We start from the raw sequence: 18,350 nt of genomic DNA on the forward strand, positions 1-18,350 counted from the left end.
TAACTTTTCCTATAGCAATCGTATTAGGTAATTGAATCATTAGATTCAGCATCAAAAAATACCTTAGAAACATGTGTCATATGATGATAAATTTTTTCACTATATTTTTGAGCTTCACCCCCTCCCTCTTGTCCGCTAAAATACACCCTTCCACCCAACTTTTTTTTATCCTTGGTTCTTATTCCAAAAGCAAACTTTTTGCCAAGTTTCATGAGTGTAACAATTTCTTACTTGCGATATAGGTACTATAGGGCAAGTTTAGGATTCGTAAGAAAAATCGAACTCGAGATAACAATTTTACATGACATTACGATGATGGAGAATGCCAAAAAAGTGGGTCCGGCAATTCTGTCTGTCTGTCTGTCTGTGTGTCTGTCTCTATCTGGAGCTGCAGCCTAAACGAGTGAAGTGATTTTCTTCAAACTTGGTAGTTAGCAGTTTTTGGTGATTCCCTAGAGGGGAAATTGAAATTTTTTTTTATGACCAAAACTAACGGTACCTGCCATATAACGGAAATAGAAAAGTTCATTTTTTTCAAAAACGGCTCTAACGATTTTGATTAAAATTTTTGTGTGTAGTACTGCACATAAGAGCCAACTTATTAAATAAAAAAAATATTTTTTGTACCGTTATTAACGGTACCTGTCATAGAACGGTTTTTTTCGTTTCTGAATATCTCGTACAAAATTAACCCGATTTAAATGAAAATTTTTATACAAAAGTGTGTAAGTAAAGATAATATTAAAATTTTAGAAAATTTTCCAAAAACGCATTTTTGGTTTTTTAAAAAATATTTCAAAATTTTTTTTTGAAAAATCAATTTTTTGAAAACGGATCAATGAAAAATTTTGAAATTTAGTTTTTATGTGTAAATTAATTATTTCTTCAAAATGGCATACCAATTTTTTTTTCGAAAAATGTTAAAACATTTTTATATATAAAAAATTATTTTTTTAAAAAACGGCTCCTACAATTTTCGAAAATTTTTTTCTAAAAATACCTTTTTATACAAGAAATAAAATGGCATATTTGTTTTTTTTTTCTAAGATAATGTATGACGGAGTTTAATTAATTATAAAAACCGATTTAATTTTTTTATACTACTTATGAAATTTCTTCAAAATATCAAATTTTAAATTTCTTGAATAAAAAGCTTTAACATTATAGTTACTTTAAGCATGAGAGCAAGTACGTGCGACCCCAGTCGTGCAATTTTTTATTTTTTAAATGCCTATTTTACCTGTACTATTTCAGAAATAGGGTCTTGTTTGTAAAATTAAACATACAAAATTCAATAACAATCGTTAGAGTCATTTTTAAATAAAAAAATAACTTTTCTCTTTTGGTCATATTGCAGGTTCAGTTTGTTTAGGGTCCTAGATTTTGATAAGCTAGAATATTGAATTACAGGAAACACATTTATCTACCGTTTTGTTTCGCATTCATGTGAAATAAGACAAAAAATGTATGACTAAATCGTTTTAGTCTGAATCATTTTAATTTTGACGTTTAATGTCTATCTAGGTACTATATAGATTTTTCAAAATTAACTTCGCATTTTATTGTCCGTGAGTCAGAATTATGAAATTGAAATTTTAAGAAAAAGAAAACTATGTATGATTTCAAAAATTGTTTCGATTAATTCAAATGATCGATCATTAAAAATTATAAAATCAAATGAGTGACAAACAGGGTGGGGAAATATTTTTTTTTTAATAAATAATAATAAAATATTGTTTTATAGTTTGTTTATAATAAATTTATTAGTAATCTTATGTTAGAAATAATTTTTTTTAATAGACGCTTTCTAATTCGTTTATTTCATATTTAAAGAGAATGAAACTTATTTAGGTGAAAATCCAGTGAGCTTGTAATCTCGTCTGCCAGTCATAGTATCAGATTTTGTTAATTTATAGTTCAACTCCGTTCTTTACAAATATTTAAAAAGTGCATTTAAAAATGGTTTTTCTCCTGTTTTTCACGGTTAAAGAAAAACTCCTATTAAAACCAAAATATATGCATTTCGTTGAAATCTGCATTACAAAAATTATACACTTATGAACTTTATAATGCCCCACCCTGTAATCTACGCAGATCGCCACAATTCTCAATTAGTGAGGATATTTTTAACTTTTTGCGGCATTTAGTGTTTTTCTTTTCTTTTTGTTGTTTTCGTCTTTCCTTTCCATATGCTCCAACAAACTTTTATAGAATTTTTGAGGATAAATCAGGTGGTTTTTCAAAAGCAAAAATAGAAAATGCAGCTTATTTTTTGTTTATGCAGATTGAGTTTGATTTTCTCGTCGTCGCGTTGTGATGCTTTTTGTACACGATGATGATGGGAAAATTGGATTGGATTTTCGAATGATGGCTAAATGGGATGGTTTTTTGAGAGAGAGCGAGGCGAATTTATTTGTGTACCTTGCGGCAATAAAAACAAACAAAATGATGTCATTTAAAATCTGGTATAATCAAATCGGTTGTGATAGGCCTCGTCGTAGATATATATTGTGGGTGAGTTTGAGTGTTAATTATAAAAAAAAATATATAAAAAAAAACAAGTGGAAAAAAAGATGAAATTTTCACATTAGGGCGAATAAATAGACAAGGCTGTAATAAATCTTAAAAGTTCAATGTTGTTGTTTTTTGTTTTTTTTTTTTTTTTTATTCAAAATTAGAATGTTGGGAAAGTTTGTTTTTATTTTATTTTTAAAAATTGACAAGTTATAAGTTTATTTGTTGAATGAGGTAATTGCTAGGAGAGTCATTCAATTAATTTATAGCAATATTACATCATTAATTTGAAATTTCTTTTCTGTCAATAACTAATTTATGTCCTTTTTCTTTTATTTCAGATATTCCGTATAAAGTTTTATAAAACTGATTAATAAGGTAAGTTTTTTTTTTTATTTGTTGTATTGTATAAAAGGACATTTTTTCTTTAATTTATTTTATATTTATTCAAATAAATCTACTTTTCATTTCATTGATGACACAGTATAAAAAGGTTAAATGAAACATTCATGTCATTCAATATACAATAAAAAATTAGTCCAAGGTTATTTAGTTTAAGTTCGAATGTTGTTGGACGGAAGAACTGAGGGATGATACTTTATACATAATAATCTGCCTACATACATATAATATACTTGGGTGAATAAAATGAAAAGAACAATTTTATACACAAGAGAAAAATGATATACCTACATTTAAATACACACGAAGAGTGTATTAATACTGTTATTAGCTTAATCGAGAATAAAATCGATGACAATAACACTACTTGGCGGAAGTAATTTATTTTTAATTTGTCTAAAAGCATCTGTTTTCTGTTTATTTTTTTTTTTTTTTTTTTGTGTATTTGATGAAATAAAATATACAAGAATGCGGCTGTGTTTGATTGGGAAAACGTGTTTTGAATTTATTGAGGAAGTTTTTCTTTTGAGAAAATAACATTTGTTAAGTTTGTAGTTCTTCCTTTTTTAAATGGTTTTTCTTGTCATGAATTGCTTTGAGGCTTTTTTTTAGTTTTTTTACTCTGGCAACATTTAAAAACGAATTAATCGGACTTTTGGACAGTTCTTCAATGTTGAAAATATTTCAAAGTTGTAAAGTCCTTTTTAATATAGTGAATACTCTACTTCACTACATTTTGATGTATTTGAGGTGGGTATTTAGTTTTCACAATAATTGGACATTTTATGACTGTACTCAAAATATTTAATGATAAATCCTAGTATACGCAGCTGAAGCGAAACGAAAAATTTTAAAGTCTCCAAAGTCAACAGTGGACATGTTAACGAAAAAATACCATCGGGTATTATAGCTTTGACATAAAATTGAATTTAATTAACTCACCGAATTTATTTTTATATCATTTTTTAGATAATTTCATTGCGAAGAAGTTTGTACTTGGACATTTTTGGTTTAAATGAGTAAAAATGGAGCTATGACATAAAAACGGCACCGACCTCTTTTCTAAGATGGCGGCTGTTCCCAATGTCCTATCATCCCAACAAATTGACTTTTACAATAAGAACATACACCCAAACACGTTCCATGAAAAAATGTTGTATCGCGAAAAATGCAATATGATTTACTAATTTGCCTGGGCTATTTTGTTTAAAACTCATTTGAGTATTTTTTCGTTTTTCAAGAGAAACTTTTCGTTGCGGTCGTTGATTTTACAAGAATTGTTTTTCAGGGCATTGAAAACAGTAAAAGAGTTGGTATTAAATTGTCTTCTATGCAATAGAGAATAGACCAAAGCTAATGGCTGTCCGTCCATCCATTCGATCCGTATATTTATAAAAATACACATACACAAAATTGCACACGAGGCCATAAGGATGCAATTAAAATTTTTTGTCTGTGATACTTAGCTTATATTTATTCAATCCCTCGAGGTCTGTTTACTTCTAAAATTCTAAAACTAACCAATTATTACCTTTTTATCGAATTTTAAAATTTGGCTTTCAACAAAAAAAGTTAAAAATAAAGAAAAAGTGTTAATGTTTGAAGAGATACATTTCAGTCGTTTATTGACATAAACAAATAAAAATTGCTTATTATCAAAGGATTTTACCTCTTCTTTATTTTATTAGTACAAACAAAGTTTGGACGTACTGGCTTCATACACGAAATACCCCTTGATTAAGTAAAAAAAAAATAAAATCTTCAATTTTTTAACTTTTTTTCATTGATTTTAGATTAGAATTTTAATCAAAAATAATTTTTAAAATTTTTGAACCATCTTACCATGACCAAAAAATTAATTTGCTATGAAAAGTGTCTTTGAACCATTTTAAAGATGGGCTTGGTTTTCGTGTTACATCAAAAAAAAACTGAAAACCGACCAGTATTGCCGCTTTCTCAGAAGTGCACCAATGGATTTAGTAGCACTTTTGGCTGAAGAATACATTTATGCCAAGGAATCATATTCAGCAATAAAAAGTCTTGAACGAATTTGTTCCATTCAAAAGGGTCTATTCGATAGACAAATAATCATTTTTATCAAAAAAAAAAACAAAACCGACTTCCATGGATCATCGGTTTTATGGTTTTTCTCATAGTTTCTATAGCCGTAACTGGACGAATGGGACCACACTGCAGGCTTTTCAATACAAAAAGAATTATCAAAATTGGTTGACTTAGTCCAAAGTTATGAAGTAACAACAGTAACACAGACTTTTGTTATAAAAATCTGAAAATCGTTTTTGGAAAACACAACTTGTCGTTTATATTTAAGTCTTACAAAAAAATTAAAAATAACCCAAAAATCCTTTTACTATACCAAGTTTAAAGTTTATTGTATGAGTTCTGAAAAATATCCTATCCAATCCATAGTGAAAGACAGTTGTAATTGGATACAATTTTGTCCGCCCCTTGAACCTGTTTTCAAAACGATTTTCCAGAATTATTGAAAACAATATAGCTCAGGGAAATTAGTCAAAATATGGGCATGAAATCGCATTTTTCGCGGGACAAAATTTTTTTCATGAAATGTGTTCGGGTGGTTGTCCTTATCATAAAAGTCAATTTGTTGGCATAATTGGAGGTTGGGAACAGCCGCCATCTTGGAAAAGAGATTGGTATCGTTTTTATTGAATAGCTCCATTGTTATTCATTTTAACAAAAAATGACAAAGGTAAGACTTATTAACAATAAAATTATCTAAGAAATGATATACAAAACAATTCCGTGAGTTGATTAAATAAAATTTTATAGTTGGTCAAAGTGCGGGTTTGTATCGCAAGGTTGGGACAAAATGACATTTTTTCATATATCTGACGAACTTTTGATTTGTTTGGATAATTCTTCAAGAATGAATTGTAGTACTTCTAATTACCTATAAAATGAGCCCACAATCGTTATTTTCACCATCGTATTGTAGAAGTAATCTAACTCCGAAACTCTCCATGTACTAGTCAAAAGTAAGAAAAAAGCTGTTTTTTTGCTAGTAGGCCGAGAAAATTTTGGGAGTAGAGGTATAATCAAAATATAAGTACGCAGTTTTGCAGCCATACGCGTGTTAATGTCGATTTCAAAGGTCTGACAACTCTAATTTTGTGCTTTATACGGTTTTTGGGGGGTTAAATAACGTAAGTTTTCCAGTTAATGTGAATGGGCTAAATTTATACTATTTGAAATTATAAATATACAAGCTGATGCTCTATTATTTTTCCTAAATCTGGACACCTCAATCTCGGCTATGGGGTTAATAGAACTCACGATATAAGCTTTTTTAACTAACCATATCAGGCTTTTCAATTCAAATAAACAAACAAAAATCTAAACAAAAACAGCTTCTAAAACATAATCGTATAAACGGCTTATATATAGTTCTATTGGTCACATCCTCAAGATTGGGGTGTTCAGATTTAGGAAAAATAATAGAGCATCAGCTTGTATATTTATAATTTCAAATAGTATAAATTTAGCCCATTCACATTAACTGGAAAACTTACGTTATTTAACCCCCCAAAAACCGTATAAAGCACAAAATTAGAGTTGTCAGACCTTTGAAATCGACATTAACACGCGTATGGCTGCAAAACTGCGTACTTATATTTTGATTATACCTCTACTCCCAAAATTTTCTCGGCCTACTAGCAAAAAAACAGCTTTTTTCTTACTTTTGACTAGTACATGGAGAGTTTCGGAGTTAGATTACTTCTACAATACGATGGTGACAATAACGATTGTGGGCTCATTTTATAGGTAATTAGAAGTACTACAATTCATTCTTGAAGAATTATCCAAACAAATCAAAAGTTCGTCAGATATATGAAAAAATGTCATTTTGTCCCAACCTTGCGATACAAACCCGCACTTTGACCAACTATAAAATTTTTTTTAATCAACTCACGGAATTGTTTTGTATATCATTTCTTAGATAATTTTATTGTTAATAAGTCTTACCTTTGTCATTTTTTGTTAAAATGAATAACAATGGAGCTATTCAATAAAAACGATACCAATCTCTTTTCCAAGATGGCGGCTGTTCCCAACCTCCAATTATGCCAACAAATTGACTTTTATGATAAGGACAACCACCCGAACACATTCCATGAAAAAAATTTTGTCCCGCGAAAAATGCGATTTAAATTACTAATTTCCCTGGGCTAATACGACTTCAGTTGAGTCAATAGATTAAAGGTTAAGGTTAACTTGGATACCTACATTATCAAACCTTACATAAGTGATTGCTCATTGTCGAATAAATAACGGAGTTATGAATACCAGAGTTATGCGCGACAAAGTTATGCGCGTCGAAGTTATGAAAAAGCGAAGTTATGAAAGACCGAAGTTATGTAAAACCAGAGTTATGAAAAACTTCGGTTTTGCATAACTTCGGTTTTGCATACCTTCGGTTTTTCATAACTTCGGTTTTTCATAACTTTGGTTTTGTATAACTTTGACGGGCATAACATTGCCGCACATAACTCTGGTATTCATAACTTCGTCGGTTTCCCCTTATTGTTATTATACATAAAAGGATATGAAAAATTTGATAAATTTTTCGACTTTGGATACAAAAACGATATCTATTATCTCCATGTTTTTGTTCGGCACAAAGTGTTACTGTAATGATAAGTTCATGTCAAAATGGGAAATACAAAAAAATACACGACTTTAAAAGTAATATTAAAAAAAAAAAACAATGCAAATTTGCGTATGCGGTTTTGTATTGGCGTTTATAAAAAAAAAAAAAAAACATAAAAAAAGTATTGTTTGAGAACCTCCTTGCGGTTGTTTTCATCATCACTGAGTCTCTCCTCTCGCTATTCACTCTTCACTTGCTTATTCAATTTTTCTAGCCTCATCAGTTATTCATTTATACAGACAGATACATCGCCCACATTATAACAATTCGGGCTACAATAACAAACTTGACAGGAACAGGATGCGTCCGTTCGTCGTCGTTGTTGTCGTCGTGTCGGCCATTGTTATGGACAAGATGGGTTGGTTGCGGGTTATGATGGTGTTATGGTGATGCGTTCATAATATAAGGGCTGGCAGAATATCGAGCGTAGAAAATAATGTTGTGGAAAATTTCTCGTGATGAAAATTAGTTTTATGGACCACCATCCATCCCCTATGGGGAATCGCATTTTTAACTGTGTTGGTTTTTTGTGTTTGCTCCTCGTTCGTCCTTTTTTTTATGTATATCCATTCCATGGATTTTTTTGTTGTTGATGTTATTTTTTTTTGTGTTATAAATGGAAGCATCCTGGCGAGTGTGGATCCTACTCTATGGCTATGGAGATTTAAATAGGAATGCGTTTAGTTGTTGGTAGTTTTTTGTGAACAAATTTTTTGGAACACCATTATATCGAGGATCTACATAACGTAAGCCAGAGGCAGTAGCATCTATGATACATACATACGATAGAACACTGTAGGATGCCGCTAGGAAGAAAGGCTTAGTTGTTGGAAATAAAACATTTATCACACAGTTGAACGAAAATAAACGATTTATTAGCAAGTATAGTGGAACAAGTTTAAATCATCTCTGATATATGCGTACATACAAGCTCTTGCTGGCAAGGATTGTGAGCTTGCATAAATGTAATTCACGGTACAACAGTATGCCATTTTGAATTGTCACACCCCGTGGTGACGTTGGTTGTGATGGACGCAATAATAAAGCTGGATGCACAACATTTATTTGTCTCTCCAAATTAAATAACCTATTGTTCTATTTTATGAATATACAGGGTGTCCCAAAAGTAATGGATCAAACGAAATATGCAGATAGGCCAACTTTAGGGCTCTCAGAATTTGGTAACTTGTTCATCCCAAATCCTTACGGTTTTCAATTTAATGCAGTTTTTGTGAATTATCGAAAAATCTCGACTTTGCAACAGTATTTTGCTTCCTCCGGTCATAATTGATTTTTGTTTTTTACAATTCTTTCACTAAAACATTGCCTAATAATAAGAAATAATTATTTAATCAAAATATTTTTTATTTCATACGCCATTTTGCTGCAAATTATGTAACAGTTCCATGTTTTATAAAAACTCAATTTCTTAATTTTATTTGAGAGGAACATCCCGAAAAAAAATTGTATGGTGTGATACTGGTTTATTATTTTAAAAACTTGCCGTGTTATTGCACTTTTCAAAAATGTATAAAAATTTCCAAAGTTCAAATTAGAACGAAAGATATTACAATTTTAATGCAAAAAAACAGGGGTTTTCAGAGCAAAATAACAAACAAAAATCGAGGCTTTTATTCAAAAAGAAATAAACAAACAACAGTCGAGGAAATGTGTTTATTTTTCTTTGTTATTTTTCTCTGAAAAGGCCTGTTTTGTTGCATTAAAATTGTAATATCTTTTGTTCTAACTTCAAGTTTGGAAACTTTTATACATTTTTGAAAAGTGCAATAACACAGCAAGTTTTTAAAATAATTAACCTGTGTCACACCATACAAATTTTTTGCAGTGTGTTGCTCTGAAAAAAAAATTAAGTAATTGAGTTTTTATAAAACATGGAACTGTTAATTAATTTGCAGCAAAATGGCGTATGAAATAAAAAATATTTTGATTAAATAATTATTTATTCTTATTAGCAAATGTTTTAGTGAAAGAATTGTAAAAAACAAAAATCAATTATGACCGGAGGAAGCAAAATACTGTTGCAAAGTCGAGATTTTTCGATAATTCACAAAAACTGCATTAAATTGAAAACCGTAAGGATTTGGGATGAACAAGTTACTAAATTCTGAGAGCCCTAAAGTTGGCCTATCAGCATATTTCGTTTGATCCATTACTTTTGGGACACCCTGTATTTTTGTACAACTAAATGCTTAGAATTTTAAAAAGCTCTTGTTTTAAGTAATTTCATTATCTATGAATGTAAAGTGTTAATTGTCATTATGGAAACTATGTATCATTTGCATCAGAGTAAAAAAATAAATGAAAGAGCTGGTTTCTCGTACCTTTATTAAAAAAATCCAATTTTAATGATTTTTTGCGAGCAAAAATAAAAATTTCGTAAAACAAGATATAAGGTACTATGCATTAACTCAGAGGGTGACTAATTCGGCAATATATTTTGTTTTAACAGAACTAGTTTCAGAAAATCTGATTTCCTTTTAAGTACCTAGATACGCTTCTGAAAATTGTATTTTGTTGTTTTTTTTCATGTTTTACAAATTAAATAACTGAAATCCAAATTTATATTGTAAAAAACGTGCTATGTATCTAAACCTCGTGTGTCGTGTTCTTTATACATACCAAAAATCATTATTTATCCACCCTCGGTTTAATTAATATTCAAAAAAACAATTTTCTTATAGCATTTTTCAAACAAAATATCATTTTAAAATTCCCAAATTAAAATTTAATTAAACTAGGTTTAATCGGCAATCGTTTGTTCACCTTGAGAAATGGGTACAATTAAAAAACCATCGTTTGTGCAGTCCATCCTATGTTTAGAAGATATTCAAAACACAAAATTTGCACTAAAAAATTCAAAGTTCTCAAATTTATCATTTTATCACTTAAACGTAAGCTGTATTCTGTTAAAAAAAAATAAGAAATCTAGGGCCAGTTTGTTGACACTCGATTATCTTTAATCAAGGATTATTCCAGTTGATAATTTCGTTTGTTCAAAAAAATTTTAATCAAAGAATCAATGATTTGAGCATTTAATCTTAGATTTTGTTAATCATCCAATTTTGCTCGATTAGCACCATTTAATCAAGGATTTACTGGAATTCAATTTTTTCATACTCGATTTTCGAACTGATATGAAAGGAAAAACAACACAATAAAGAAATATGTGTCAGTTTTCGATAAAATGAAAACTGACATTAGTACGAAGTTCCAAAAAAAAAAAAGAAGTGTGTTTTGAACAAAAATAAACATTATATGTATGTATGTATTTATTATTGTTGAAATAATAGCATTATTCCCTATGTTTATAAATATAAATTGCACTATTAGTTTTTTTTTGCATCTGGCCTCCCAAGCTGAGTCCTTTAGCATGGACTTGATTTCGTCTGTTTTCTTTTATGTATTCCTAAGATGTTTTTTTCTGCGAGGCCAATCGAATTAATTTTTCTTCTTTAGTTTTGGATAAATTTGATGTCCGTTTCGGTTTTGAGAGATTTTTCTGAAAACATATACATACAATATACACATTAATAAATAAAATGATATAAAAAGATATGTAAATAGGTATTTATTTACCTTCCTTACTGTTCCTTCATTTCTTACGCTTTCAAATTCACGAACAATGACAAAATAACAAACTTCAAAACAATTAAAAAAAAAAACTTAATTCTTGATTAATTTTCGACAACCAAACTGACAGATAGACTGGAAAATGGAACGATTTGTTGAAAAACTATGATTTGTTAATCAAGGTGAAAAAAATGTGAACAAACGCTCTTTGATTATCACGAATCCTTAATTCTCAATTAAGGGGAATCCGTAATAATCAAATTGACGATTTAACCCACTCTCAACAAACTGGCCCTAAATTGCATTGATACAAAATAGAGACGCCCAATTTCATATGTTTTTAATTTTTACGATTTAAGGGTTTTTTTACAAACATATAATTTTCAGTTAGTAAATTCCATTGGTTTTACTATTCAGTCAGTGATTAAATTAGAGGAAACCCAGAAAGTCACTGTGGTGTATGGGTAACTTTTCTGTATGTTACAATCTTGAAGCAAATATTTTCATTTTATTAAATTATTTGAATACAAATGACTCAACGTGAACAAACGACTGCAATTGGCTTTATGAGTCTATTTCTATTTGAGCGTTTTAGACGATTTTTCATTTTTAGACTTCCTATGAAAAAAAAAAAAGAATTTACTCTAAAAAAAAACTTTTGAAGGGTGGACAAACGAAAATTATTGATGGACAAACATGGACAAAAGTTGGACTGTGATCAAAAAATTGTAGATTCTGTAAAGTAAGATTAATTTTTTTTTTAAGATCCATCTTAAAAAATATTTTTTTTAATTTGGTGAAAAGTCAAAAAAAATTATAGCCTTTTAAAATTAATTTCAAAATAAAAAATATCTACCTATTATTTACCCTTTTTCCTTTGTAAATTAAAATTTTTTTGTGCAATTAATTTTCAGATTTGTATGAGCTGTGACGCTGTGTTGTATATTGCACATACCTATCAGCTTTATACTTACTCATTGGCCTTCTAAATGGAAATTTTCTATTTTCTTAAAATGTTAAATGCTGAAAATTATTTTTAATGCTGAAAGGTCATTTAACCTGAGTCCGTTTCTGAAAGTTGTATCGTGCAGAAACTGTTTAACTACTGCAAAATCAAAAAAAAAATTCCTTCCAATTTTGGCAATGAAATTTCATAGAGAATATTAATATCTAGGAAAGTTAGCCTTCATTTGTCAATTCGCAAAAACTCGTGACTTTTTCTTTTAGTCAACAAAATTGCATCCAAACACTCCATCAAGTTGACATTTCCCATAATTGATGTTGAAATCATTCAATTTTACAAATCAGCTTTTCGGGATTGCTATAATGTATCGGTAGTTCGTCAACAATATTATTTCGTTTTTAAAAAGTAGAATTCCTATTTTTCAAAAATTATTAATACCATCTGTTTTGTTTAGTTTTTTTTTTTTTTGTAGAAAAAATAAAATAAAAATGCCAATATTTTTCATGAACTTAACCCAAAGTTGAAGTACACCAACAAGTGTATCGACTTGTCTTCTTCTATTTTTAAAATACCAACAAAAAATGTATGTTATTTTGTGATCTCTTGAAATTAATGTTCCATTTTTCCTATTTTCACTTCACAGTGAAATAAAAAAAAAACTTGACATTTAACAAATTTTTATTCTGTTACTTATTTTTTTTTTTTTTTTTTGAAATTCCATTAAATTCTTACTTATGATGAGTAAAAGTTAAAAAAAAAATACAAAAACACTCTTAAAATATTTCGACTCCTTACATCAACAGCATTGCTAAAATCTTTTCCATCAAAAAAAGAAACAAAAACTAAATAATGTATATATATTTTTTCGAGTAAAATAAATTTTGTATCCAAAATCACAGAACAGCAGCGCAATGTCGACTTGAAGACGACAAAAATAGAAGCAAAAAATATATAAAATCTAATCAATTAATATTTTAGCGTACCACCTATTCGACAATTTCAGCAGCAATCTTTTCTACCCCCACATCCACCACACCACAGCCATTATCATTTTCTGCGCCAACAACAGGAAGTTTCATAAAAACGGTACCAATCAATAACGATTTGTGGGCTGCTGCTTTAGAATTATTATTATTATTTACGGCTAATTCTCTTTTATTTTTTTTTTTTTTTTTTTCGAAACTTGAAGAGAGTGACGAAGCTGTGATGGTGATGGAAACTGAACGTTCTTATGAAAATGGCAAGGCAAGAAATATAGTATTCTTCCAGCATCATCATCATTTTGAAGAAAAACACAACGACGATTCCATCGAAAGAAAAAGCAAATATACCTAAGCGGATCTTTTTGAAATGGAATTCGATTGACTTCCGACATTTTAGCTGGAAAAGCTCAGCAAAAAGTAAGAAAGCAAAAAAAAAAAAAAAAAACTGGGCATAAAGCCATTGAAAAATTTCATCGCATGAGGTGCTCAAAATCTTAAAAACGGATTTACTTATACCGCCCGCCATTGGTCGTTTGTCTTCTTTTTCGAAATATGGCGGCGGCTGATGAGGTCATTCCGATATTCGTCACTATTCTGTTCAACCCTGTTATCTTTTCCGGCATCGATGTTCATTTTTGTTTGTTGTTGTTGTTGTGTCGGGCTTTGGCTCTTGGAAGAAAAAGCACCGCATGCAGCAGCCAGCCAGCATCATCGGTCAAGGTGCCGTATGCCGTTATGATGAGGATGTGTTATGTGACGAGTGGAAAGCACTATAAAGCAAATGATTTTAATTTTTCATTTGCCTTTAGCGTGTAAACAAAGGAAAGAATATGCATATACACGCCGCTCGCTGAGCTCCCAAAGATTATTCCAAGCTCTTTTGGGGTCTATTTTTAAAGATTAAAATATATTTTTTTTTTTCAATTTTTTATGAATTTTTCGGTTTTGTTTGTTGCTTTGGCTTTCGGTGGTTTCTTTCTGTGTGCAGCACTGGAAATGCCTTTATTTGCATTAAGTTTGTTTATTGCTCAAAGTGTTGCCGTTTTTTTTTCTTTATTTTTTTTTATATTTTTTCTTGTTTGGATAAAAAAAGTCGAGGATAATGTGTTTAAATTCTTTGTGTGGTAATCTCCCGAGGATAATGACTGGAATAACACACAAGTTTGTTGATCTTGTGTTGATTTCGTGTTGATTGCCAACAAACGAGAATTTATTATTATTGTGAATAAACACAAGGACCACTAACGAATCAGAATAAATTTGTATGTACGAGGGGTTCTTTGATGGGAAATAATTTTAGGGGAAGATTCAATGATTCATTTAAGTTGTTTGTTGAAGTTACCAAAAATGTAATTTGATCAAATATTCTATCCAATATCTTTGTAATCTAGGATTCGAATAAATTATATAGTTACCTATGTTGTTATCCACCACTCGTATAGCTTTATAAAAATAACACGTAAGTAGATAGTAAGCGATTCTGATTCTATTGAATTATACAGATACTGGAGTAATATAGTAATTTAGAGCGGAAAAAAAGGAGTTTTTTTTTTCTAGGGGCTTGGAATGTATATTATTGAATGCTCTTTTTTCAAATCGAATTTCGTCTTCTTTCGGTTGTGAAAACTCTATTTAATTTAAGAAGCAAATAATTCCAAACATTGGAAAAAATAGAGGGACAGAAGAGGGCAAAAGTGACTACGAGGAAAAGGCACCAACCGATCTTCGATCTAACAAAAAGTTCGACGGTTTTCGTTTTATAATATACTATACATACATATTTTACTTTTAGGAAAAAGTTTATTTCCAAAAAATCTTTGATTGGAAATATCTCAAGAACCAGACCACGAAGTAACTTTTTAGTTTTCAGTTATGAATAGAGCTTTAAAAGACCTTACTCTTCTTGTTTCACTAGAATGATTTTGAAGAATTTTTTAAAATACATTTTTTTCGAGAATCCAAAAAAAAAATTGTTATTTTTTTGCCAAAATTATGCATTTCGAGACTTTGGTCATAAGATTTTGACTTCGAAATTTAAGAAAAAAATATTGTTTTTATCAACTTTTTTGATTGAAAATAGGTCCATTTTGCTTTAAACAAAATTTGAGCTTATCACAAAAATATACATTTTGAAAAAATTTTATTAAAATCGAATTATGTTTTCTGGTTAAATTTTTTTTATAAGAAGTGTACTTATTAGGGCATTCGTTATTTTTGAATCAAGTTCCTAAGTGGGAAAACTGTTTCTAAATAATAAAAAAAAAATCATCTAATCATTTCAGATTTTTATTTTGACCCTAGATGGCGCCCCAAGAGGGTTAAAGTTTTTTCTCATTTAAATTTGTATGTGTTGACTGATGAAGCCATTAGGTTCTTGTCTACATTAAACAACGTTTTCAAAAAGGTGTAAATTATTTTCCTAGGACCAGGGGTTTAGTCAGGGCATGCATGGTTTTTTAGGGTTATTAAAGCAAGCATGTTTTATTAAAACAAGCATATGAAATATCGTGAAAAATAAAATACAACCCAAAAAGAACATGCATGTCCCGGCTAAGCCCCTAGTCCTAGAAAAATGATTTATACCTTTTTGAAAACGTTGTATAATGCAGACAAGAACCTCATCCAAAAATTTGTATTTAAAATTGGCTAAGAAACAAAAGTTTAAACGATTTGAAACAGAAAATTCGAACAGTGGGGTAAGAAACAGTTATAATTTTTATTCAAAAAACGAATTAGTCGCTATGTAATAAAAATTATTCTGAAATGGAGAAAATTGAATCGTACATTTTTTTATAGAACTGTGGTCAATGCAGGGAGCTTAAAACCATTATATCGGGAGAATGGAGTTTGAGCCATAGCTCCATCTTGGATTTTACTCAAGAAAATATTCATATTAACAAGGTCTGCAATGAGTCTAAGAATAAAAGGTAATAAAGATTTTTCTGTGAACTTAATTATCAACAGACAGAGCCATAACGTTAACGATAATTTGGCAGATAAAGCCCGAAATTTTTATCATTTCATTGGGCGAAATCCTCGCAAAACCTCTTAGACTATTTTTTATCTTGCTCGCAATTTGTTTTCTTTGGCAAAAGATGTTGCGATTTTATTTCTTATGTTTGGTCTTGAATATCGAAAAGTCATCATCTATAAATAGAAATACCCAAAAGAATCAGACAAAATTACACGACCCACTTTTTCTTTTTTCTGTCATCGTAAATATAGGATCTGATTTTTACGTGTGCCCTATAAAAACACTTATACTTATTGCAAGTCAAAAAACGATACAGAAGATCAAATTGGAAAAATGATTTTTTATCACGCCTTATCTGTGGCACTCTTGCAAATGCATATATCCTCGAATAACACCCTGTATATAATTTTTTGCTGTACACTTTCACCACTAATGTTGGATATCATCGATTTGAATAATATATCCGAGTCACCATCACAAAAATACACACATTCTGTGCCCATGAAGTGCCGAACGCAAAAACAGAGCAGCAGCAGCAATGTGTGTTGTATATACACAACACATCTGAGGCTGAAACCAAAGTACCTTGAAATGCTCTTGAACTAGTGTGATAGATATTTTTAGTCCATCATCAAAAAACAGAGAGTCCACTGAGTTCGAGTCGAGAATACTGCCGCGACAGCATCCATCCTTCTATATACTTATTCATAGACACGCCAACGATACTATAAACATTTCGTGTTTTCCCATGAGAGACATACCATGCCTTTATACCATTCATCCTCTTCCTCATCCTCTGTTCCCTGTGCAAGCTCATATATCTATGTTTATGTTGAAAAGATATCACAAGAATCTAGGCCTAGGGCGATTCAATGAGAGATCACCAACTTACCTACAAGCTACTACAACTTGCTACCTATATACACTTTACGTTATATCGGCCTTCTACCATCTTGAATGTGTTGACTGTGCCGAGTTCCGTTTTTGCTTTGCTTTTGCTAACTTAAGTTCATCCATTTTCCGAGAACGTGCTCCAATGTAAAAATGTACTTAAAAAATGATATGGAAGAAGGAGCTGATGAGAATCTGACTGACTCAGTAGGAAAAGTGAATGTCACCATCACCACTCACTCAGTCAGAATCATCATCATCATCATTCATCACGTTTGAAATGACACCCTCTCCTCTCACAAAAAACATACGCAGCAGTTGAGATAGTAGAGGAAACTATTACACGGACAGAAACAGCAGCAGAAATCGAAGCAGAAGCTGAAAAACACAACAAAACAGATTTGGGAATAAGTAATGATCAACCCATTTGGAGGAGAAGAGCACTTTTCTAGGCGATGAGTGTTTCTGGGAAAGATGCCAAAAATATTGCACAGTTTAGTTGAGCCGCACCCGCACTTGAAAAATTAAACTTAAGGGCGGCGCGACACTATTAAGTGGGTCAATAGTGTGGAACACAACTATTAAAATTGTTGATGATGATTATGTTTGTCAGGAGATGACTTTGTCAGGAGAAGAAGAAGACAATTCCCCCCCTCCTTAAATCCGTTTAAAACTGTTATTGCCATCATCAAGTTAATTGCTCCAAATATATGTACATAATATTACAACAAGTATCTATGTTTTGGCATTTTCTCGTTGAATGGTTTTTCGGTTGCCAAAAATTTAATTCTAAATACACCTTGCATTGAACTCAACCTTCTAATTGATTGCTATGATTAAATTGGCTTTAGTTTTCGACGACTATCTCTATACCTAACCTACATGAGTGAGGTTTACCATATGTTGTGGTGGCTCTGGGGTAATAGAGGTAGAGGTAGAGGTATGCGACATTTGCATGTGCGCCTCGTTTTAGTGTTGATGTCAATGGCGTCTTTAATAGAAGGAATGAGAAAAGTATCAACAGCTAAAGATGTTTACTGCCAAATGAATGAATTACTGAAATAAATTTTTTAGAGTAGGCGTAATCTTCCTCAGTTTAAAACGAAACGAAATTTATTGATAAATATATAGTTATGGTTGGATTTGGCAATTATACATAAGTAAACTTTCAATTAGTTGACAAGATTTATTTATAATAGATTATATTGGAGCGCCGATTTAATTTTTCGACAATTTTTTTTTTCGAGCCGGAGTAAAAATGGAATTCTGCCGCACCACCGTTGCACCACATCCGCACTACTTTTTGACCGCCGCACCACCACTGCCCAACGTCTGCACCAT

The 18,350-nt window shown here is 30.6% G+C and overlaps 1 protein-coding gene across 14 annotated transcripts in view; it reads left to right on the top strand.

The window, feature by feature from the left end:
- The window catches only part of LOC129912182 (potassium voltage-gated channel protein Shab), a 187,777-nt gene that overhangs the window by 34,520 nt on the left and 134,907 nt on the right, over nt 1-18,350 (top strand). For all 14 annotated transcript variants that reach the window (XR_008771765.1, XR_008771766.1, XR_008771769.1 and 11 more), the window contains exon 3: nt 2,856-2,892. The gene's annotated coding sequence lies outside the window, so the exon portion shown is untranslated. The remainder of the gene's footprint in view (nt 1-2,855; nt 2,893-18,350) is intronic.

This window comes from Episyrphus balteatus, chromosome 2, assembly GCF_945859705.1.
Source record: "Episyrphus balteatus chromosome 2, idEpiBalt1.1, whole genome shotgun sequence".
Taxonomy (NCBI): Eukaryota; Metazoa; Arthropoda; class Insecta; order Diptera; family Syrphidae; genus Episyrphus; species Episyrphus balteatus.